The following is a 24,701-nucleotide window of genomic DNA, read 5'->3' on the forward strand; positions in this document are numbered from 1 at the left end:
GGGTCACTGCTCTAGGACATCGAAAGTCTTGCGTCCACTCGCCTCTATCGCCTTTGCCAGCACCAAGCAGAGGATGTAGTCTGTGCCGGCCTACTCCGATTTTGCAAGGATGGGTGGCCCGAGAAGGTGCCCAACGTTACAGTGCATCTTAGGGCTTTCTGGAAGGAGCGAGGCAACATCACAGCCTTCGAGGGACTGTTGCTGAAGGACTGTCGCATCGTGGTTCCTCAGACCCTTCAGAAGGAGATGCTAACATTAGTCCACGAGTGCCACCAAGGTGTGGGAGGATGAAAGGCAAGGGCTCGCGACTCAGTGTGGTGGCCAATCTTGAACAGCGAGCTGGAGCAACTGGCGGGGACGTGTGAGCGTTGTGCCCAATCACGAATTCAGCGCTGCGAGCCGCTTCTCGGGACTCCTGCACCCGATCGCCCTTGGCAACGTATCGGGGTTGACCTCTTTGAGCTGCAGGGACGCAACTACGTGGTCATGGTTGACTACTATTCCCGTTTCCCCGAGGTGGTCGGTCTTACGACCACAACATCAAGCTCCGTCATCGTGGCTTTGAAGAGTTCTTTTGCCCGCTTTGGGATTCCGGAGACGGTGGTCTCGGATAACAGTCCGCAGTTTTCGTCAACAGAATTTGCCTCTTTCGCAGCCTTGTATGGTTTTGCTCACCGAACAAGCAGCCCGAGGTACCCGCAATAAGCGAATGGCGAGGCAGAGCACATGGTTCGAACACTCGTGAAGGCAGAGAACCCGCACGTGGCGTGATACCGGGACACACCTGGAGTGACTGGCTACAGCCCTTCGGAGCTGCTCATGGGTCGTCGTCTCCGGACCAGGCTGCCAGGGTTACACGCATCGCTGATGCCAAAGTGGCCGTCACCAAAGCTTGTCAAGATCGTGAGGAGACGTCAACGCAAGGACTTCAACAGGCGTCACGCCGCCCAGTCGCTGCGCCCTCTGGCAGCAGGAGAAGACGTGTGGGTTCAAGATATACCATATGCCGCTAGGGTGTTGACTCCGGCTGAGCGGCCGCGCTCTTACGTGGTCGAGACGCCAAGGGCTGTTGTCCAGCGTAACCGTCGCCACTTGGTGCCGTTTACACCCAGTACTCCCAGTCAGCCAAGCGACCTTGTATTCATCCAGCCTGCAACTTCAGACGGGCCAGTTCCTGTTGCCGAAAGACCAACAGGCGACTCAGCGGAGGTGCCCAGTTCTACACGGCAGTCTCCCACCGGGTATACGCGTCACACGTTCGGGGCAGCAAGTTAAGCCTCCTCAAAGACTGGACTTGTGAAAGCACGAGGTAAAGTTCCCTCGAGCTGAAAGGGGAGATATAGTGAGGACACCTGATAACAGATGGCGCCATATGTGCTGTACTGCGGTACTACCGGAAACGGAGTTTCCTCCGGTAGTTGATAGAGGATTAAAGTCACTTTTTGACGAGCTGTCACCCGGGGTGGATCTGTCTTTTCTGTCTGGCGACCATGTGGTCGCACTCGGACCCATAGGGTCACAACACTCGAAAGTCAAGTTTTCTTCCACGAACAATGCTCGCTGTGTTTCTTCACGGCTTAATCCTGCCCACGAGTTTGTCACGAAGAGCCTCTTGCAAGAACGGTCCATAATCACACTTTCTTGCCAGGTGATTTAACGCTACAATGAAGTCTTCGACGGTCTTTTGTTCCACTTGCACCCGTCGGTTAAATTTGCATCTTTCTGCGATAACCAAGCTTTTCGGACTGTAGTGATTCTTGAGAAGCAACTTCACTTCCTCGAACGACTTAGCTCCTGACGCATCCGGTACAACTAGACCCTTTGAGTACTTCGTACGCTTGAGCTCCGATTACGGCTAGAAACACGGCTAGATTTTTTTCGACTTTGACATCGTTCGCGATTACAAGATGCTCGAATCGCTCTAAATATGATTTTAAGTTTTGCGCCTTCTCATCATACTTGTCAATCCTTCCTAACTGCGCCATTTGAAGCTGTAGGTGATGGTGTACTTATCGCTTGCTGTCTTCAATCCGTGACCTGAGTGTTGGTTCTATCGATGCGGTAACTTGCTGTCCTCTCGCCTGGCTGTCGCTGCCATCTCCGAGGTACTCCGTGAATTTCGTGTGCCTGTGCGGTGCTCTGACAGCCTCGTCGCCAATGTACTAACTTGTCAGGACAGCATTCCAATAGACCAACAACAGCGGTTTCCGCAGAGTACATTGAAAAAGCGACTAAGCACGATTTGATTTTGTGTCGCGTGAAAGGGTTTGTTTTAAGCGGTTGGCCTTCACAGTTCCCAGACACACTACAACCGTATCGCGTACGTCGCGACGAGTTGTCTTTCGAGCAAGGGTGCGTTACCTGGGGCAGACGTCTCTCAATCACTACAAGCAAAAAATAACTATGCGGTAACGGGAGGGAATATAAGGACGAAAGAAAATACACTTAATGGGGTATTCACATGAAGATGAAATCCACCACTTTCCTCCGCGGATCGCACATCGCGTGAGATATACGTCGTCCCTTTTTGACTCCTCGTGGCGCCGTCCTCCTCCGTAATGGAGGTGGGGTATCCACACGAAGGAGAAATCCGTCACTTTCCGCCACGGATCACGCATCACGTGAGATATACCTCATCCTTTTTTGACACTTCGTGGCGCCGTCCTCCTTCGTGGCTTAAGTCCGTGGCGGAGGCACGGAGGCTTTGTTCTTTCAGCACAAGAGCTCCGCAGGTGGCGGCGTAGTCGTTTGCATTCAGCTGCTTCTAGCGATACCCTTTTGCCTCGTCTGGCCATGGGGGCCACAGAGTTCTTCACGCGCTTTTCGGAATCGCCTCCTCCATTACTGCTTTAGCAGTGCAGTGGTAGAATGGCAAAGTTGAATGACGACGCCTCGTTTTTTTTTTTTAATTTCTCTCGTTGAGAAGTTCCCTGCGCAGTGGGACATGATCAGCGAACTGTATTCAAAAACCAACCTCAAGGCATCAATATGGGAGAAGATTGCTGAAGAGATGTTCGCACGGTTCCCACAATTTGCACCATACATAGTGGGTGAGTGACGTCTTTGTTCAGTGCATAAATGCGCTCTGCGGCTGCTGATGATTGAAACACTATCACAACCATACAGGACGCTTGAATGTAGTCATATTTGTTGTTTGCATGTTTAGACTGCGGGATGTCGATCTGCCGGCTTCGGGGGGGGGAGGGGGGAGCAATTTGACCAGTGCAGTAATCTCTTTTGTCGTGCACCACGCCGTAAAGATTACACAACCATGACGAGAGCGTGCGCGCGTATCTATTGGCTGTGGCTAAAGGCCCCTACAGACATTTGCGTTTGACTGCGTTGCGTCGAGAAACGAAAGCGAGTAACCGGCACATCTGTGCATTGTATGAGGCGTGGAATCCAATACACCGATCTCACCAAGTGGTCAGCGCGCGCGTGACGCCGCCATAACTTTAGTTTACAGGAGGCAGGCTACAGTGCACGAGGCGGCTCGTGCACGCGCAGAGCTCCAAGGAGCTTGTCACACCTGCAGAAAGACTATAGGGAGTATTCACTGGCGGCCATAGCTGTGTGCGCAAATGCGGAGCGCGTGCAGATGACGAGCTTCCACAGTTCTTTTGCAACGTGCATTCCGCACCGTCAAGAGTGCCTTTCTTAGCAGCCTATTCATGTGAGCTCGTTCTGAGCATGCGCTTTAAACAGCACCCACAAATATGGCGTCTAGTGAATACTCCCTATAGTTCCCTCGATGCATTGCGACAGTGAAGGCATAGTCAAACTGGCTGGTGAGATCGGTCTATTCAAGGGATAACTTGTCATGTAACATAAGAAGCCGGGATGTCCTGGTTTGTTGCAGCCGCAACGCAGTCAAACACACTCGAAGGATCTCAAACGCAACAGTGCGTAGGGGCCTCTAGGTATGCCTGCGGTTCTGCAGCGCGACTTTTCAATTTAGGTGCTCCCACCGGTATTGAATGAGCCTGAGCAGGCATATTTCGCTAAAGTTATGTATGAACTATAAGGGTATACATTTAATCAAATTGTGTCGCAGCTTTTACAGAAATCGTGTGGCTTGTGCTCCCCCAGCTCTGACATTGTTTTTTATATCGTGAACAAATTTCCTGAAGGGATTTCTTCAGAATGAAAGAAGAACGTACCCTTAGCGAAAACCAGTATCCTTCGAGTATACTTTTTGCACTTTTAAAGGGGGGATCGGTGGCCGAGTGGTCTAGCGCACACCAGCTCGGAGCACGTGGAGCGAAAGCTCGCGCTGCGGAACCCTGGGATCCTGGGTTCGAGCCCCACCCCTGCCCGTTTCGATCTGGATGAGCATCGTACCGGCGTGCGGTCGTGTATCACTACTGCGTGATGCACGTTAAAGACCCCAGGCTAGCGGTTGTATCGCACTGACCAAATTTCTCATCTACAGCTGGGAGACTCGTCGCCCCTGTGAGGCAGACCAAGTTCTAGGCTGTATAAACATACACACAACCCAATTTTTTTGCACTTTTAAAATACTAATTTGAGAAGAGGTTAATAAAAGCATCCTAGAAGGATGCTGTTTTGAAGTATCCGCTTACTACAAGTATCCTTTCCGAGTATGCTTGAAGTAGGTGCGATAGTAGAATACTTTTAGTGTACTAACCAAGTATAAAGTAGATTTAAGTACACCTGGATAGCTAGGTTCGACATTGTACATGTACCTTTTTTTAGTACACGGAAGTGACGTCATCACGTCTGATTGGTTGGAAACAAAAGTGACGTAATTTCCCTAGAAAACTGTGGGCGGAGTCGGCAAAACTGGGCGGAGTCGGCTACCGGACGTGACAACAAAATGACGTTTCGTTTTGTACCGAGTACGTTTCAAAAGGTACTTGCTCGGAACTAGGTGTCATTGGCACCATGTTTTCGGCGGCGAGGCGTCGCCGTCTCGTTAATTCGACTTTTTCTGTAATAGAGCTTTTTTTTTTCGCCCGAAAGGCTGTATCGGGAACACCGCGATGCATTCGAGCTCCCGGAGGAGATCTTTCGGAAGCAATACCGCCTGCCCAAGATCGTGGTGCGGTGGTTGTGCGACGAACTTCGCGAGGAACCGGAGGTGAGGAGAGTGCGTACCTCGTGGACGGTCATGACTGTGGAGCTTCAAGTGTTGTGTGCACTGCGCTTCTACGGCACGGGGAGCTTCCAAGGCATGGTGGCGAGCGACGAACACGTAGCGCGGGACCAAAAGACAGTCAGCGTTGCGGTCCGCGCCGTGTCCGTCGCTATCGTGCGTCGTCTCGGGGTCCAGCGTGGCTTGATCCACTTCCGCGAGACGCCGAGCGAGAGGTTCGACGCGGAGAAGGGCTTCAGGCTGCTCGGCAGGATACCCGGCGTCATCGGTTGCGTGGACGGGACCATGGTCTCCATCGTCGGCCCGTCCAAGAACGTCACGAAGGCGGCGTACTGGTGCCGCAAGTACTTCTACGCCCTCAACGTGATGGTGGTAAGTACACTCATGTTACGTTGTCAAAACGCGCCCCAAATCTGTAGAAAAAAAAAACGTATTCCCGATACGGTTTAAGTATGCCGTTTTATGACTGCTGGCTGTGGGGTCTCACGACTGCGCGAGCGTGTGCTCTACGTAGCATGTGAGCCGTGAGACTCTTCTCCCAAAAATAATACTTGTCTGTTAAAGCTTCCGTAAAAAACAAAACAAAAAAAAACATTATTTTTGTTTCAAGGTACCTTGCATCCAGGAAGGTGTGTTGACATGCATGTGTCAGACAAAATAACTTAAAAGGTTCTGAAATTGCGACTGCTTTGTGAACCATAAGTACAATCTACGACTTGTGGATTCAGGTAATTACATGTCAATATCTCTCTCACTTTCAGGTGTGTGACGCCGACTGCCGGATAATGTGCATCGACCCACGGTATCCCGGGTCGGTGCACGACTCCTTCGTGTGGCAATTCTCCTGGCTCCGAAACCAACTCGAGCAAGGGCAGCTGCCACACGACGGCCGGTTCCTGCTTGGTGAGCATACTAAATTCATTCCTTACGCACACGGTGGCTCCCACTGCTTGAAAGCCACAGTACCACACGTACTGTGCTTGTTGTGAGGCACACAGACACAGTTGCTGCAACTCCTTGAAGTGAGACAACACCCCAAGTTTGGCCATTAACCTCTGTTTATGTCCACATAACTCTCACACTCTGCTGGCTACGAAAGCCACACTACACCAATCTCACGACAGTGATAGACCGCGCAAGGCATGCAACCGCAGTGCGAGTCGCTGTCCAGTTCGGCCCACTCACTGTTACTGTCTGCCTGTACCCTCTTGCTGGTTGGTTTTTGCATGAAGTTGGAGCTCTTTCGCCGATCCCTGGGGGCTCGCCTGGTCGCTTTGAGTCAGTTTGTACGGAATGGGATCAATTCCTCCTTGGCCACTTGGGGCTCGCCAAATCTGTCCTCGGGTCGTCTCTGTCCCACACACTGGATTCTTTTCCCCGACCCTTCTTCTTCGGTCTGCCTATATAGCTCCTCCTATTAGACCCTCCGTGTCCCAACAGGACCCGACTCCTTTCCAATCTAACCACCCCCTCTCTTTTCCCCATCTCCAACTCCACCGAGGATTAGGAAAGAGGTTTGTCGAACTGGCGCCTTATCCCCTTGCTTGCCAAAGACTAGGCCAGCGTGTTCTGCTCTGCCCGTGCCTAAGGTCACGGCCACACTCCCAAAAGCAACAGAGCTTTTATCTGTTGGATGCAAGGGCCTAATAATGCACTTGCATACAACACAGCACCCCTAAGGAATCGTGCACACATCCCATACAACCCACCAGGAAAACACATAGTTACATGTAATAACAGGGAGTTTGCAGGCAAGCTGGTGCTAATTAATCATAATGTAAACTGATACTGTAGTGCAGAAATATTAACACCCTTTTAAGTCGCACTTAGGTTACATTATAATTGACATAGTTGCACACAGCTGTTTTCTTGCCTTTTATTTTAAAAAGTAAAGAATGCAATATGTTCCATCCTCTACATGTGCAGGTGACAGCGGCTACCCCTTGGAGCCTTGGCTCATCACCCCTGTCCCCGGGAACCACGCGACCTCCACCGCTTGCGGCCGGTTTAATAAGGCGCATTCCTCGATCAGGTCTGTTGTGGAGCGCTGCATCGGGCTGTTGAAAAACAGATTCCGGTGTCTGCAAAGGCACCGGGCTCTGTATTACCACCCTTCAACAGCCACCGCCATTATTTCGGCATGTGCAGTGCTCCACAACATCTGCCTTGCATCGAGCGAGCCAGAACCGGAGTCAGACTCCGACCCTGAAGAGTCAGAGTTGGAGTCTGAGCCGAGCTCGGACGGTTCTGAGCCGAGCTCGGAGAGGTCAGCGTCGGCTCCCGAGAGGCTGGCTCCTGCCGGCCCTCCGGTCGGCCTTCCGGTCGGCCTCTCGGACAGGGGGAAGGCTCTGAGGCAGCGCCTGGTCGCCCGGTTCGGAACCCGCCGCAGACGTGCCCGTGCGGAGCGCCACACGCAAGGAGTCCGCCGCCACGACGGTAGTCCCGACCCCCAGGGACACCGTCGGGAAGCCCCTCAGCGCCCTCGCCGCGGTGGTGCCCAGCATGGACGCCGCCAGTGACAGGGAACCTCTCGCCACCACGACTGAGGTCCTGACCACCAAGGACCCCGTCACATCCTTGCCCTCAGTGAAGCCCTCCCCGTGGAAGCCGTAAAGTGCACACTTCGCTTCCTGCTCCACAGTCATAGCCGTCCACAAGCTACATACTCTCTTCAGCTCCTTCACCTTGTGAAGTTCGTCGCACAGCCAGCGTGCTGCCTCCGGATACGTGTCGAGTGCATCGCGGTGATATCGATACAGCCTTTTTTTTTACTTTTTATGAGCAGAAGGCACGAGACGCAGTCGACAGTGACAGAAAAGGTTTGCAGGTTTAGTTGCCAAACCAACAGGTCATCTGATTGCCCCTGCAAAGAACTGAGAATTAATTTAGATTACCTCTAGAAAGAAATGCTTGCTTTAGCAGAGGTTGCTTTCTTAGTTGCTGATTGAACCAGGGATATTGTTGTCGTGGACATTGTTTCATATTACAAATGCTTCAAAGCGTCCTGCCTTCTGCTCCATTTCATTATCTCTTTTATGGCACTTCATCAAAGTTAGGTGATTGTGTTATCTTAACAGTGCACAGGTAGTTTGTTTTGAAAATTGCTTTATTTCTTAAAGAAAAACCAACGGAGCCCTGGACTAAGGGCCCCGACCGGGACTCGTCAGTCTCGTAACCTTTTGAAAAATAAAGTTATACCACCACCACCACCCCCTGTGACTTCATGATTGAAAGTGTGACAACATGGAATGTAATATTTCAATCATGGAAGTAAAACTGAACATTGACTGGAACTTTGTAAACAATTGGGCAATCTGAAGTATATATCACAGATATCTTGTTGAACACTCTGGTCTTATTTGAGCACAATAGTTAAATCTCGAAAGGAAAAACAATATATATATTCTCTGACTAGCATACCACCATATAAACACTGGACCACTCTGAAAGAATTATCACAGATGTTGCTCCAAACATTCTTATTTGAGCTTTTGCAATAGCAAGTTCTCGAAAAATACAAAACTTATTTCTGACTAGAGATGCACCATATAAACAGTGGGTCATTCTGAAGAAATATATCAGATGTTTTAAGGACACTATGAAGCACATTGTCTCTAGATTGCATATTGTCAGACATATGACAATGCTACATATAAAAAGCATAAAGACCAAGTTCAATGCTTAGGTAAGACAAAATGAATGTAGCTGCTATTGCAACCCATGACTAGACTGCAGGCCTCTTAAGTTTTCAATGAAAAATTTTCGACAATGGAAGAACACTTCCTACAGTTAGCGACGGGTTAAGAATTAAACGGAGGCTCCTCCCACCTCTTCCTACTTCAGCAGAGCAAAGGCTGGAGAGGAGCTTGCTTCCTCTCTACTGTTCGCTCTGCTAAAGTGCAAAGAGGTGGGAGGAGCTTCCACTTCACTGTTAACCTGTTGCCGAGTATAGCTGCCGCTGTTCGTCAAACACAAGACATGGCTTGCTTGGGCATAAATCCGTTGGTGCCCAGCCAATATTTTCTACTTCCCTCACGGGTCATAGCCAAGGAAAAAGGACTAACCGAGCTTTTGGCAATTGCTGTAATCTGACTATTGCGCCAATCTCGGGCTGCAAAATTAAATGGCCGGCTTGGCCATTTGGATTAAATGAAATAAATAAATAAATAAATAAATCTAATGTTCACTTTCAGGGGGTGGCGGGGGTTGTGAAAATGTGGCCAGGGCTGCGGCCAGGGCTTCGGCCAGGGCTGCGGCCAGGGCTGCGGCCGGAGCAGCGGGGTGAGCCGGGGCTGCGGGAGGGGCCGGGGCTGCGGGAGGGGCCGGGGCTGCGGGGGGGGGCCGGGGCTGCGGGGGGGGGCCGGGGCTGCAGGGGGGGCCGGGGCTGCAGGGGGGGCCGGGGCTGCAGGGGGGGGCCGGGGCTGCGGGCTGCTCCAGCGCCCTGCTGGCCAGCAGGAGGAGCACTTGGACCAGGGTGCTGTGGGTGTTTTCTTGTCCCGAGGCCGCCCTGTCAAGGTTTGCGGAGATCCGCTCCAGGACCTCCAGGAGCTGAAATGGCAAAGGAGTTTCATTAACATTGGGCAGCATATTTCCCTACACCCACAGTCTGCCAAGACCTTGCTCATGCCACAACTGTGTCATTCTGCACCATTGTGGACATGCATTGCTTTCTGTGGCCTCGTGGCAGCACCTTGGTCCTAACCTTGTTAGTTGTAAGTGCGTGTAAGGTTAAGTTTGAGCCTGTACCCGGCCTCGGAACTCCCTCTCCTCAGCCGCCTGGTCCACGTTCTGCTGCAGCAGCAGGGCCTGTTGCTCCACGGCCTGGATGGCAGCCACGTCGTGCTGCTCCTGCCTCGACTGCCGGGGGGGGGGGCGCGAGGCACGGTGGGCCGCACCCACGGCCCCCAGCTTGTCGTTGTGTCTGCCAAGAAACCGAGTATGGGTGATGATGGTGCTCATACCTGCACCACTGATGATAGGTCCCAGATGCCCTAGCAAGAGAGCTTACCTCGTGAGGTGGAGGGCACCGGCTCAGCTGCCATCTGGCGCCTGCTGCTGCTTGGCCTCTCCTGGAAGGGGAATTTATAACAACTCGTGAGAACACGCAGCCTTGTCTGTGCTTCCCATTTGTTGACCAAACATTTTGACGAGCATGCATTCTACTCGGAGGAGAACATTTAGAGAATGCCACCTCAGAGGCACTCTCACTTTCTTTTTTTGACGTTTCCATTGAGTACCGGGATATATGTCTAGTGCTAGCACATCATCTTCCCAAAAATTACAAGCAAGACACCATAGGGATTTATTGCAACAGCCAGGGGTGAGGTGGCAAATATGACGCATGTCCCTGTTTGGGTGTCAAACATTAGATTTCGCACTACATGGACAGATTCAATGTCTTCCGCTAGTGCTCCTAATATTTGCAAAAGGTCAACGTGTTTCTTAAATGCACCCTCATTGATATTCCGCGGTGCAGCGCATTGGTGACCGCTGCCCTGCACTCTTTGTTAACATGATGGTAATTGTTGAAGTACGTACCTGCTGGTCGCCCGGTTCACCGGGGACCCGCACCCCAGGGGCCCCGAGTGCCGAATCTGTGCCCACTAGCGTCAGGATCCTGGCCAGGGACTGCGCTAGTGGGCGCACGGTGGAGCTCCCGCCCCCGGTCCTTCTGTTGATAACGAAAACGACTGAATAAATTTCATTGCACTATCAGCAGACTACAAAGATTACCTTGCGGTCTCGTTGAGCTGTGCAGCTCGCTTCCACGCCTTCATCACGCGCCGGGACCAATGATCCTTCCATTGCTTGTAGCTCTTGGTTGGAGGCCCCAGCGCGTTCAGACGCAGAGCGAGCTGCTCCCAGAGACGCCGCTTGTCGTCCCGCGTAAGGGCGGCGGAGAGGTCAGTGGCGTTGCGCGAGCGACGGGTGCTCACACATGAAGGAGAGTTGCTCCTCCTTCTGAGCAGCCGTCACTCGCGCGCTCCTCGTTGGTCCCGCCGACCTCTCCGCTGCCCCCGGCACCCCCGGCTCCTCGTGGCCCTCCGACCCGTCCGACATTTTGGTTTGAAGAAGGCGCGTGGCGCACATCCCGCATAATATTGGAACAATTTTCTCTCCAATTATTTGTTAAATGTATTGCAAAAGGATACAAAAAAGCGGTTTGTTTTAACAGCGCCCAAAAGGTTTTGATTGTTTTTCAATACTTTTACCTGTACTAGAACAGATGCGACGGCCAGCGACGCACAGGATTGGTTGTCGTTCCTTCGCTAAACGCAGGAACTGCTCCCCGCGTCATAGTAAATCCTACCTCGTATCCCACGCGTAGGGACGCCTCAGGGAATGCGTAGCTACTTCCGCTCGTCGGTGGTTGGCTCCGGACGTCGCTCAAACGGGTGACAGGCGTCAAGTTTGCGATGACGTAGCGGCGTCAAAGTGGGCAGAGCCGCCACGTGAGTGTTGCTAGGATACGCTCCTCCTTTGCATTACGTCACTTCCATGTACCTTTTCTGAAATGTCCAACCTAGCGATCCTGAAGCGTCCTATTAGAAGTCTTTCCTAGCTCCCTTTTAGTACACAAAAAGTGGTTTAGAGAAGTACGCTAGAAGGACGTTCCAAGTGTTCGCCTTTCGTCTTCGAATGCACTCGACCAGCGCTGGCTCGACATGAAAGGAAAACAACATTAGGCATGAGTTTTCATGAAATGGCGGTCGATGCGGTGCTTCATCTGGGAGCTCTGTGGTCTTGTGCCCCGTTCGCCAGCTTTTCATCGAGTTCTCGGCATTTGTATCAATGGCTAGCACGACTGACTACGTCCGTGATTCCGTCGTGTAATCATCCGTGTTACATATTTTATTGGCCTCACAAACATCGACGAGTAGTGTGTACTGCCGATCGATCTTCAGTTCATTGACGGATTACGCAGTGCAGTTCGTGTATTGGTGCACCGGGTCTCGAAATTGGTGCTCCTGAGCTTCGTCGTCGCAGGAAAAACAAACTTTATCGTGCCTGCGTCTGTGTGTGGTCTCCGTGTACCAGTGCACACGTGATATGTGAGCGTGCTGCGCGCAAATTCGTTGCAGTGTTAAAATTTGAATGATTTGGAGAGTGTTGCTTTCGTGAAGTTTTTCATGAAGTTCTTGCCATTTCTATCAGTTGTAAGCGTGACCGACCACCTTTGCGATTACATCGCGTGATTCTAAATGCCAAATATCGTGCCAACCATGCAACATATATGCATCGACGAGCAATGTTCGGTGGAGCGTAATCCACTTCGTGTCTATGAGTATACGACGTTGTGTAGTTTGGTTATTGGTGTACGGGATCACTATTAAACTTTAGCGCAGAAGAAACAAAACAATAAGAAAAAGCACATCGATGCGATTTGAGTCCGCGCTTGAATTGTGTACGGTGCAGGCAGCGATGTGTCTCTTGGCGTCATGATTAAATTGAGACTTGCCTGCTTGGATCAAGCAGACTCCTCCACTTTATTTTCATTGGCCCGGTGCGCAAATGGAGCTCAAGGAACATATTCGCAGCAACTAACTCTTGTGATTTCTGGAGGCTGGAATTTCGGTCCTAAATGTACTTTTTGTTGTTGCTTTGTTGTGCACCTGTAATCCTATTTCAGTTCTGTAACCTGCTACTGTTTTCACCGGTCAATTTATAAATCTTATCTTTATTAGCATCCATGTCCTTCCTATGCATACCCTTATTCCCCAGTCACACCTCGGTGATACAAGCGGCGAACTATGATTGGGGAATGAGGGTATGCCAGACATAGGAACACCATTGGTTGATATAATGTACGAGGCAATGAAGGCTGGCACCAAAGCAGTCGCAGCTGCCTCATCATTTCCAGAAATTTGTGTCGAAGACTAGGAGAAAATGGTGCACTCGACTTTTTCCCTTCACTGCCCTCCTCTACAACTGTTATTGCTGCTGAAAGCAATTAATTTCCAGTACTCTAGAAGGCATTGTAGCTGTGCCAATTCTCTGTTGCCTGCCCTAAATGTAAATCAAAGTTGAGTTGTCCCGTGTCAGCTGGGGAAGATGCAGTTGACTCACTGAAAATAATTTCATCACTTACTTACGTAGGAAAAAAATCAATACATGTCGGCTCCCCTAGATGGATTGGCTTCCATTGTCTGCATGTAAATTTCTCAAAAGACGTTCCCAACGGGTGAATGTTTTTGAACAATAATTCTGGTTAATCGCAACAGGACAAGGTGCTGAAACGCTTGATCGGAGTGTAGAACATTTTTTAGCCATCACACTCATAATTTGCTTTAAATGCAGTCATGTTTGGTTTAAATGAAGGCTCGGAATAACAAAATAATTTGTAATATAATCTGTGTTCCCTAGAAAATTTATTTTAAAAAGTCGGAGGTTGCGACGGTGTGATGTTTTAATAGCATTAAGAGCATCCAAGAATATACAAATCAAGACTTGTTTATATTGATGCTCAGAAACAACAGCAGGGTCTTGATTCTGGTACACTGAGATTCATAATATTTACAATGTGCTGTTCCAAAACAAAGTAGAATAAGAGAAAAATGTGTTACTTCATGCATTGGACAGTAACTATAACATCTGTATACAGATGCTCAGTTAAAAATAAACAGAAAAAAAGGAAATACAGAGTACAATCGTGACATTTTTTTTTCAATCAGTCAAAATCTACAAAATATATCTAAATACAATATACCAATTCACCACTAAAAAGTTAACAAGAAATTGCTTCAAGTATTCAATGCTATTGGGTCAAGCGCCGTTCACACTCTTGCGAACGAGTAAGACTGAAAGAGACCTGACCGGTTTTTAAGCCTTTTACGACTTCTTAGGACCGTATGCGATGCAGCGGAGCTGGTCCCAAGAGATCGCCAGAGGCTTAAAAACCGGTCTTGTCTCTCTCGGTCATACTCGGTCGCAAGAGTGTGAACGGCCCTTTACGGAGACTGTAGACGCTCAAAACTTGAAAACTCTTTTGCCCATAAAAATGCACATATTCTAGAAGTGCACCACCGATGCCGATGCATTCAGCAGTTTAGAACAGAGGAAGACCACCCCATGAAGTCAAGCTTGATTGCTGAATGGCAGAGTTTTTGGGAACAGTTCTCTGGTGCAGTGCACGCGATGACAAGACTGCCCCCTAATGACAGAAGTTTCAATATCTACGGACTCCTGTAACCGGACCCGCAGCTGCTGTGATTGCAAGACTACAAGCCACTGATGCATAGCTACAATGATGCAATCGAAATTTTCTCGGGGCACTTCGGTGACAGAAGACGCATTGAACAAGACGATCTGGTGATAATGCGGGCTCCGCCTTACGGTTTTTCATCTAGCGACACCAAGGGTCTATGCCCGATGTATGACCAAATCCAAGTAAACATCCATGAACTGAATGAAGGCTCTTAGGGTTAGATCAGAGACATACTCCATGATAATGTCTGACATGCTACCCAAAGCTCTACCAAAAACCTAGTCGTGAGCTACTACAAAGGAGCTAATTCCACTTCTGAAACGATGCAGACCGAAGTCATTCCACTAAGCCCTGTACGAACAGGAGATCCAACATCATCCAAGCTATTGCAGCCAGTACCACACTAGCATTTCCAACAGTTGAAAATGAGTTTTCAAGAATACTTAGCTCCCTTCGAAATGAAGTGGAGAGTAGGGTAAGAGCAGAAGTATCTGAAACATGTCAAGTAACAACAAAACACGATTGTTCAAACGGGACTCTTGACACAACCAGGAGCTTTAATGCATTACACCGACACCTGAACCTTCTGCTTCTTCTGCAGAACACCTAAGCACGCAACCAAATCGCAAGCAAATCCTGCACTGGTGACGTATCATTCAAGCAAAAGGGAAAAATAATGCTATTCAGTGATATGAGGTTTTCAATGTACAAACAAAGTACACCGGAGAAGAGACTCTCATCGAAAGGTGTCGTGCTCCTCTTGGGAAAACGCGCCAGATCCATGTGTGGCCCCAACTTAAGCCTCGCTCATAATATCATGAACAAGCAATTGTGGTTTCAAACTTGCAAGATGGCAGATTTAAAAGCTAAAAGACATCTCTCTGAGCAATGATGTCCTTTAAATGTTCAGAGCCTGGACTGTTACAAAAAAACAGCTGCTACTTACACGCTATCAACAATGGAAGCACCCAGCAACATTACCCGCAGGGGGCACCTGTGAAAGCAGGTGTTTGGAAAGTGGCGTCTCCACGGACCCCGAGCCATGCGGGTTCGCCCGCCCACGTATGGCTGTGTGTGGCTTTCCCGTGTCTGGGGAAAAGGGCATCCTGGTGGTTGAGCCGAGCCCGGGGTAGGTTTGGACCCTTCGGGGCCCCCCGGGCGAGGCAATACACCACTTCGGCCCCCGCTTCTCATAGACGGGAGTCCTGGTAAGGCCCGGCCAGGATGATTCAGCCTAGTCGCCACTTCTACTATCCCCTCCTCTCTTTCACCCTTGTCTTCGCCTTCTTTTCACTCTTCTCATTTCTCTTCTTTCTTTCTTCAACTCCTTTGGCGGCAAGGGCTAAGTTTGGGTGGCGACAGACTCCTTGTCCAGAACCACACTTGGGTATAGTACCTGGGCAGTGCTAGTAGCGTAACGTCTACAGCAAAGCCCTGTTTGTTATGGTGCGTTACCTATTCCCGTGTTGGGCTCCGTGGTGGGCGGCACACCACAGGTTCTGAAGACTCCGCCTCTTATGGCTCCCCCCTCCTCCAAACCGAACACGGCGCGTGCCCCTAAAAGAGGTTGCTCCGTACTTACTTTCGAAAAAGCATCCGAACCGCCAAAGTTTCCAAGATTTTTTGTCATTCAAGCTCTAGATGAAGAAAAGCCACTGGCTAAGCTCTCGCCTTTTCTAGTTTCAAAATGTCTTGATGCCATTATTGGCAAAGCTTTCAAGGCGAAAAAGCTTTCTGGTAACCTTCTTGTCGAGGTTGAAACAGAAGTTCAAAGCAGGACGCTTCTAAAACAGACATGTCTAGGCGAACACCAGATAAAAGTAAGCCCACATCGGACACTGAATAGTGTTCGAGGTGTTATCTCTGAGCCTGATCTGATAGATTGCACTGAGGATGAAATTCTGGCTGGACTCCAGAAACAGGCAGTGGTGGCCGTCAAGCGGATCACCATCCGTAAAGACGGGCAGGAGCAGCCAACCAAGCTTTTGATCCTGACTTTTGAACTGCATACGCTTCCTACGACCGTTAAAGCTGGTTACCTACACTGCAAAGTCCGGCCTTTTATCCCCAACCCACAAAGGTGTTTCCGGTGTCAGCGCTTCGGGCATGGCTCGCGAAACTGTCGGGGCCGTGAAACTTGCACAAAGTGTGGCAGCAACGACCATGTTGCTGACATTTGTGAGAATACTCTCAACTGTGTTAACTGCCAAGGCAACCATGCTGCTTATGCTAGAACATGCCCACAATGGAAGCGGGAAAAAGAAATCTTAACCCTTAAAGCACAAAAGAATATTACCTACCAAGAGGCAAAACAACCCCTAGCAAAAATTCCGATAGAGATTTGTATCGGACCAATAGAGATTTCTATCGGTCCGATAGGAATTTTTATTGGTCCCATAGAAATCGGTATTGGTCCCATAAAAATCTGTATCGGTCCCATAGGAAGTTCAATTGGTCCCATAGGAAATGTGTATCGGTCCCATAGGAGTGCGTATCGGTCCCATAGGAGTGCGTATCGGTCCCATAGGAAGTTTTATTGGTCCCATAGGAGTGTGTATCAGTCCCATAAGAGTGTGTATCGGTCCCATAGGAGTGTGTATCAATCCCATAGGAGTGTGTATCGGTCCCATAAGAGTGTGTATCGGTCCCATAGGAGTGTGTACCGGTCCCATAGGAATGCCTATTGGGCCTATAGAAATTTCGATCGGTCCAATAGGCATTCCTATTGGTCCCATAGAAACTTAGACTGGTCCCATAAGGACTTTATCGGACAGTTAGGAATCTTCATCAGTTAAACCAAAAGTTTTGTTGGCCAAATAGGAATGCTCCCTTGACTAGTGGAAACCTCGAATCATTCAATAGGAATGTACCAATTGTGCATGTCTATTTTTGAGCAATAGGAATAAATTAGACATATATCTGTCAGAATAGTCCGTGTCAGAAATACACTAGCCCATTTGATGCACGTGTTATGTAACCTGGGCTGTGTGATGCAAATATCTATTCCAAATGCAAAAAAAATGTGTCCACTTTAGAACAGCATGCATAAAACTAGTACATCAGTCAAGTTAATTATGCGACAATGTTACGCTTTTTTTTCCTCAATATTTTCGAATGGCAAAAATGGTTTAAGCCCAGGTTACATAACACACCATCATTGTAAATCAATGGGTTATAAAAATTCATATAGTTTTGTAGCTTGAAATAATGCTAGAATAAGAGACTCGCACACAGTCATGCACAATATGGAGGGAAATAGCACAATGAAATGCTTGCTTTTCTGAATAAATTTTAGGGCAATATTCTAAATAAAACTTGGGACCCTGGTGCGTCAAAATAATTTACTAATAAAATACTGCAAGGAAAGTGTAAATAAAAGTAATCGCGAAAAATAAAGAAAATATCTTGATGGGTTGAAACAAAGAAATCTACTTCCTACTCCATTTCACCCAAAACAAATGGCAAGTCGGTACTAGTCATGATTTACACATTTATTTCATGTGCTTATAACAATAGTTGTATTCACCCTCTTTTATTCCTAAGTTTGTAAAGACATTTTTATGCACCCTCCATCGCGATTCGGCCAGTTTCGGTTTCGATTTTGTAAGGAGCTCATATTTTTGAAAAACAGCACGGCTGGGACAAGGACAAAAAGACGAAGAGAACACAGGATAGCGGTCGCGCTGTCTCTCAACATGAATTCTCACCAACTTGCCCAGTTATCTATTCCTATCGAGCTCGTACTAGTTACAGCACCCCATCGCTAGCGACCCCACACTTTTTTTTTCCCCCGACATTGTCTTGTCGTGCGTCGGGTGTTTCTGTCAGGGGACGAAAATGCTTTTAGACATGGAAATGTGCTCATTTATTCAAGTTTACCTATCTGTGAAGTCTCCTCTTATGTTGATTATGGTCAAGAAGAGCTTGGAAGACCCACGACGCGACAGTCTAGCGAGCACCTCAACACACTTGGTAAGCATGCTTTTGGTCTTTGTTTGCATTGTAGACGCGCGGAAGTTTGAACATTAGGGAGTTTCAGAACGACGTCCGCAACCTCGAATAAATAACGTCGTCGCTAGTGCGAATGCGCAGACCCAAAACGAGCATTGGGGCTTGGGCTTTGGGGCCCGTTATTTCTCGGAAATAGCACGGATACCGAAAATGGCGGCGCCCACGACATTCCGTTGATCGTGTCTTCGACGCCCGCCGCCCGCTTGGGACTGCGTAAGTCGCACTTGGCGACCGCGGTTGGTATAGTCATAGCGTATAGAAAATGTCACATACCGTTGGATTCAGAGCTCAAAGCTATCAAAGCGCGTGTACTTGCGATCGCGGCAGAAATGTAAATATGCCGGGGTTGTGGATCGTCGTGGCCTCGGAAGTACAACAGAGCAGCTTGACAGTGACAGAAACATGCGGCATTGAGTATAAAACAACTATAAAAATGTTATTCCAGACGATAAGCTTGTTTAATTTTAAAGATATAACATTCTAACTTCAAAATAAAAGCTATCGCAACATCTTGGTGGCGCTTTAAGTGTGAGATGCTTGCGTTTTGGGTCCCCGGCGGAGAAACGCTTTTGCCGTCCGTAACGCGAGATAAATTAGCGCCCGTTATTCTAAAGCTCCCTATTTTCTCGGCTCACTTTTGCTTGTTAAGCTATTTTTTTTAACTAGTTGTGCTTGTTTACCTGTTCTTATGTTTGGAACTGCGCGTCGCATAGAGAAAAGTTGTCACTCATTCCGGGTGTGGTCCGAGAAAGTGTAGCTTATGTCAACAGAGCACACTTACTAAATTCCTTAATGCTACCTTCAATGCGTTTCTTTAGAAAATGTCTTACTGGTCTAGCAGTGGACTGAAGTGGTTCCACTATAAATTGATTACATTGATCATACTTAATTTCATTTGAGAAGTTTTCCACAGTATTCGGTTCATGCAGAGCCACTATACCTTTGCAGTCAAAATGGTTCGAAAATAGCCATCTTTATAAAACGCGTGACAGCATGCGACTAGTTTTGAAGTTATGCAAGTGGACTGGATGGTACTGTTAAGGCAAACAGGGCAAACTTCGATCCCCTGACTTTCCCGAATTAATCTGAGTTTATATACCTACTATGTATTTGTTGACCGAACTAAATGAACTGAATGAACTGAATGAATGTTAGGAATCCCACAAACAAAGCTGATATTAATTTTACATTATTTTAAGTTTTGAAGGCAGTTGGGCTCATGATGAAGACAGAAAACAAAGGAAATCCAGCCTCTTAATTTTATTTTCTTCAGTCTGAAATTTAAAAATGCTCAAGTCATCTATCGAATGGCTTTAGCCTTAATCACTTTCTGTGGTGACATCATCCTCCACCTTTGCCACGCCGCCGATTAACTCTGTTTGTTCTGCTGCTCATTTCAGGATTTCAAGCAAGAAGTATGCCATTATGCTCTGGCACCTTCAAGACTCGGTTTGTTACAGTGTTCAGCGTCAAGATGCCTTCATAACAGGAGCAAGTGTACCCCAAGACCCTTTTTTGCATAATAAAATGTATAAAGGCACCACCATACCCTGTGTGCTCATGCAGACGGCCTATATGCCAATGCACAAATAGGCCCATACACCAATAGGCCCATATGCCTATAGGCCCATACGCCTATAGGCCCATACGCCTATAGGCCCATACACCTATAGGCCTATACACCTATAGGCCCATACACCTATAGGCCGATACACCCATAGGCCGATACACCCATAGGTGTCAATAAACCGATAGGCTATGGGAATTCTCTATGGGAATTTTCGCTAGGGACAGTATTCCTTTTTCGTAAAAGGAACGTTTGCGCAGGCGGTGCAAAGGGGACACCAGCACCGCAAACAGAATCGAAGGCCACTCAGGTCTCTCCTGAGGTCCTGGCAGTGGCTCTTCAGTCCCCAACCCCCCAGCAGCGGGAGCAGCTTCCCCTGGTTTCTGTAGGAAGCGCACAAGCTGCCTCTCGACCACGGGACAGGCAGGGAGCCCCCCTAGCTGTCTCCAGTCCAAGGTGTTCCCCCCAGGGAGAAGGAGCGAGTCTCGCCCCAACTCACGGGAGAGGGCCTCGTCCAAGGAGCGACATCACGCCGCTCTTTCAACAGCTGAGGGGCGGGGACGGATGGAGTTGGGCAACGTTCAGCCCAGCACCTCCACTGCTGCCCCTTTGAGTGAGGGCGGTCGTGGCCGGGGAGTCCGGCCCCGTACCGTGACTTTGCCCAAACCTACACAACAAGCCTCGTCTCAAGAGGTGGAGGCGAGGGACGAGGCCACCGAGCCTTCCGCTCTTTCGTCCGATCAGGACGATATGGAATGGGAGATTTCTAAAACAAAGAAAAAAACGAAAAAACCAGTAATACCTCCAAAGTAGTTTCCTCTGGGAACGTCATCCCAAGACCAGAGTAGTTGATTGTATTTTTATACTTGCATCTCTTTTACAAAATAATGCCTCCACTTGTTCTACAATGGAACTGTCGAGGTCTTCTTGCAAACTATGATGATATTACTGATATACTAGAGGAACACAGTCCCATTGCCCTCTGTTTGCAAGAGACTCACCTAAAAGAGAGTCACACAAATGTCCTCAGGCATTTCCAAGTGTTTCGGAAAGATCGGCAGCATTCAAGCCATCCATCTGGAGGTTCTGCTGTCGTTTTGCAACGCTCTGTACCATGTTTGGAAGTACCCTTCAACACTGAACTAGAGGCCGTTGCTACCCGTATACTGACTAACCGATTGATTACTATTTGTTCAGTATATATACCTCCAAACTACCAGCTTAAGTATGAGGAACTTGAATTACTTTGTGATCAGCTTCCTTCTCCTTTTGTGCCTGTGGGTGATTTTAATGCTCATAATCCTCTCTGGGGAAGTGGACGAAAAGATACACGAGGAGCACTTATTGAGCGTTTTTTACCGTCATCAGGATTATGTTTGCTCAACTCGAAAGAATCTACACATTTTTCATCAGGAACACGTACATTCACATCAATTGATCTTTCAATTGTGCATCCCACATTATTTCCTTTTCTAACATGGAAAGTCATTCCTAATCCATATGGCAGTGATCATTTTCCCATTATTTTAGACTTTCACAATCACCCTATTACACTTCCAACTCGGACACCTAGGTGGAAGATTGACAAAGCCAATTGGACACTTTTCAAACTATCCTCTGTTTTAGCTATTACATCTCTCCATCAACTTTCTATTGAAGAGGCAGTAGACCATATTACAGAGCACATATTGGAAGCTGCTATGATCGCAATACCCATGACATCCACTCACCTTCCCAAACGACCGAAGCCATGGTGGAATGAACATTGCCAAAAGGCTAAAAAGAAACAAAACAAAGCATGGGGCATTTTTAGGCGGTACCCTACACCGAGCAACCTTGTTACTTTCAAGAAAATGAAGGCTTCTGCGCGATTTGTTCGCAGGCTGTCTAAAAGACATTGTTGGATGAAGTATTCGTCATCTATTAATAGTCAATCGACACCAAAGGAGGTATGGGATCGAGTCCACAAAATAAATGGCTCTTACCATGCTTTTTCCATCCCTCTTTTGACAAAAAATGGAATATGCCCTGAAAGCCTCGAAGAACAGGCAGACATTCTTGGCGAACACTTCGAGTTCGTTTCCAGCTCAAGGAACTACATGCCTACTTTCCTTCGACACAAAGTACAGGTAGAAAAAAGGTCTGTCAATAGTTTGAGTGGCTATCAAGACCCATATAATGCTCCACTTACGTTGCATGAACTTGAAATGGTTCTTCATTTCCCTAAGCAGACTGCACCTGGCCCAGATGGAATTCATTATATTATGCTTCAACATCTTCATCCTTCAACTGTTCAACTCATTTTATATCTTTTCAATAGAATTTGGTCTGAAGGCCACTTTCCAACTTCTTAGAAGGTGGCCTTTGTAGTACCCTTGCTTAAACCAGGAAAGGATCCTTTTAGTGCTTCTAGTTATAGGCCTATTGCATTGACTAGCTGTCTATCAAAAACTCTGGAACGAATAATTAACAGAAGGCTTATGCATTATCTTGAAACTCGCAAAAGTCTAGACGGGTATCAATGCGGCTTTCGGTCGGCACGATCCACAGTGGACCACCTGGTTCGCTTCGAGACAGCCGTGAGAGAGGCATTTGTTAACAAACAGCACTGCCTTTCTGTGTTCTTTGATCTGGAGAAGGCTTATGATACTGCCTGGCGATTTGGAATCCTGCAAGACCTCATCAAAATCGGTATTTGCGGGAGCATGTTCGGCATCATTAAAAGCTATTTAGAGTGCCGCTCATTTCGTGTAAAACTTGGAACAACTTTCTCTCGGGGTTTTGTACAGGAAAATGGTGTTCCCCAGGGTGGTGTACTTAGTGTCACTCTTTTCATTATAAAAATAAACTCCATTGCCCGAGTAATACCTCCTTCAGTTCAATACTCTATGTTGATGACATCCAAGTTTCAGTATCATCATGTAACCGCTCCATATGTGAAAGGAGGGTTCAACTGGCTATCAACAAATTGACGAACTGGGCTGATACCAATGGTTTCAGGTTTTCCATAGAAAAAACTGTGTGTGTATGCTTTTCCCGCCGGCGAGGAATTTTTCAAGATCCTTCATTAACCATTTATGGACTGCCTATAGCTGTGAAGAGTGAACATAAGTTTTTAGGTCTTCTGTTTGATTCAAAATTATCTTTTGTTTCTCACATTAAGCAGTTGAAGTGGAAATGCACAAAATCACTTAATATCTTAAAAGTATTGTCTCATCAATCTTGGGGTTCTGATAGACTGTGCCTTTTACGCATTTATCGCTCAGTGGTTCGCTCCCGTCTAGATTATGGCAGCTTTGTGTATGGCTCATCTAAAGCATCAGTATTGAAGATATTAGACCCTATTCATAATCAGGGGCTACGGCTGTCTATCGGAGCATTCCGCACCTCCCCAGTTCCCAGCCTTTATGCGGAGGCCAATGAGGTCTCTCTTTGAGAAAAGACGCTTTGCTCTAGGATTTATGTATTCACTCCGAGTAAGGTCTGTTCCTCTCCATCCTGCTCATGATTCTATTGTAAAAATTAGGTTTCAAAGGACTTTCCAAAATAAGCCAAGTCTTGTTCCTCCTTTTGCCTTGAGAAATACTACGGCAGCAGAACTCTTTGGTCTGGAGCCCAAACCCTGCGTGACACAGCACAGAAACACTGTAGCTCCTTGGGATTACTCCCTCGTCCATTGTGATTTTACACTGACAAAACACAGCAGGAAAGACACTCCGGACGAAGTGCTGAGGCAAGAGTTCTTCGAACTACAGAGCCACTATCAGCACTACACAAGCTTTTATACAGATGGTACTAAAACTGAATCGTTTGTAGGCTGTGCAATGATTGGACCATCTGTTTCCAAGGTAAAAAGACTGAACCCCTTTGCCACAATTCTAACGGCAGAGTTGCATGGTCTACTTCTTGCTGTTGAACATATCGTTGAGAAGAGGCTGCGTCGCTCCGTAGTATACACAGACTCTTTAAGCTCATTGAAAGCCCTTGTTTCCCTGAATATCCCCACAAACCCGTTGGTTTCACACCTGCAGAGTAAAATAATCTGTGCAATCAAAAACAAATGTGATATTGTGTTCTGCTGGGTGCCAAGTCATGTTGGCATCCCGGGTAATGAGGAGGCAGATCAAGCTGCGCACTCTGCGGCCACACAAATTGTGCACCTTAAAGAAATTCCCCACAAGGATTATCACAAGGTGGTTAGACATTGCATATTGCAGAGATGGCAACATGAGTGGGATACTGAGATAAACAATAAGTTGCATATGGTGAAACAACTCTTGAAGGAATGGGAGAGTGCTCGGCACCGTGAACGATTCTACGAGGTGGTACTCTGCCGTCTAAGGATTGGCCATACACGGCTCACACATGGACATCTTTTGCGGGGTGAAGATGCCCCATAGTGTGAACATTGCCATTGTCCTTTGACTATACTCCATATTTTAATTGAATGCAATGCGTATGGCCTAGAACGCCGTAACCACTTTTCACAGCTTTACAAAGAGCATACTCCCCTACATCTGATGATTTTACTTGGCGATGAACCCCTCATACCACACTCTTGTGTTTTTAACTTTCTCAAAGCAATCGGCTTTGTACACGGACTGTGATTTTACTGTTTTGAACTCATGTCCATTCCTTTTACACTTATACATAGGTCATGTTCATTGTTTTATCCTATCATCTGCTACTAAAGCTCTTTCTTCTTAACCCTCTCCCAGCAATAGTTTATGTACTTGGCGCATTATAGCCTTAGATGCTTTTGCGCCACTAAAACCCAATCAATCAATCAATCAATCAACCGT

The 24,701-nt window shown here is 47.8% G+C and overlaps 1 protein-coding gene across 1 annotated transcript in view; it reads left to right on the forward strand.

Moving 5' to 3' along the window:
* Nucleotides 1–2,742: 2,742 nt before the first annotated feature.
* The window catches only part of LOC121836126, a 151,738-nt gene continuing 129,779 nt past the window's right edge, over nt 2,743–24,701 (forward strand). The window contains exon 1 of the mRNA XM_042290884.1: nt 2,743–3,050. The gene's annotated coding sequence lies outside the window, so the exon portion shown is untranslated. The remainder of the gene's footprint in view (nt 3,051–24,701) is intronic.

The sequence above is a fragment of the Ixodes scapularis genome, unplaced genomic scaffold, assembly GCF_016920785.2.
Source record: "Ixodes scapularis isolate PalLabHiFi unplaced genomic scaffold, ASM1692078v2 PGA_scaffold1__304_contigs__length_218370807, whole genome shotgun sequence".
Classification (NCBI taxonomy): domain Eukaryota; kingdom Metazoa; phylum Arthropoda; class Arachnida; order Ixodida; family Ixodidae; genus Ixodes; species Ixodes scapularis.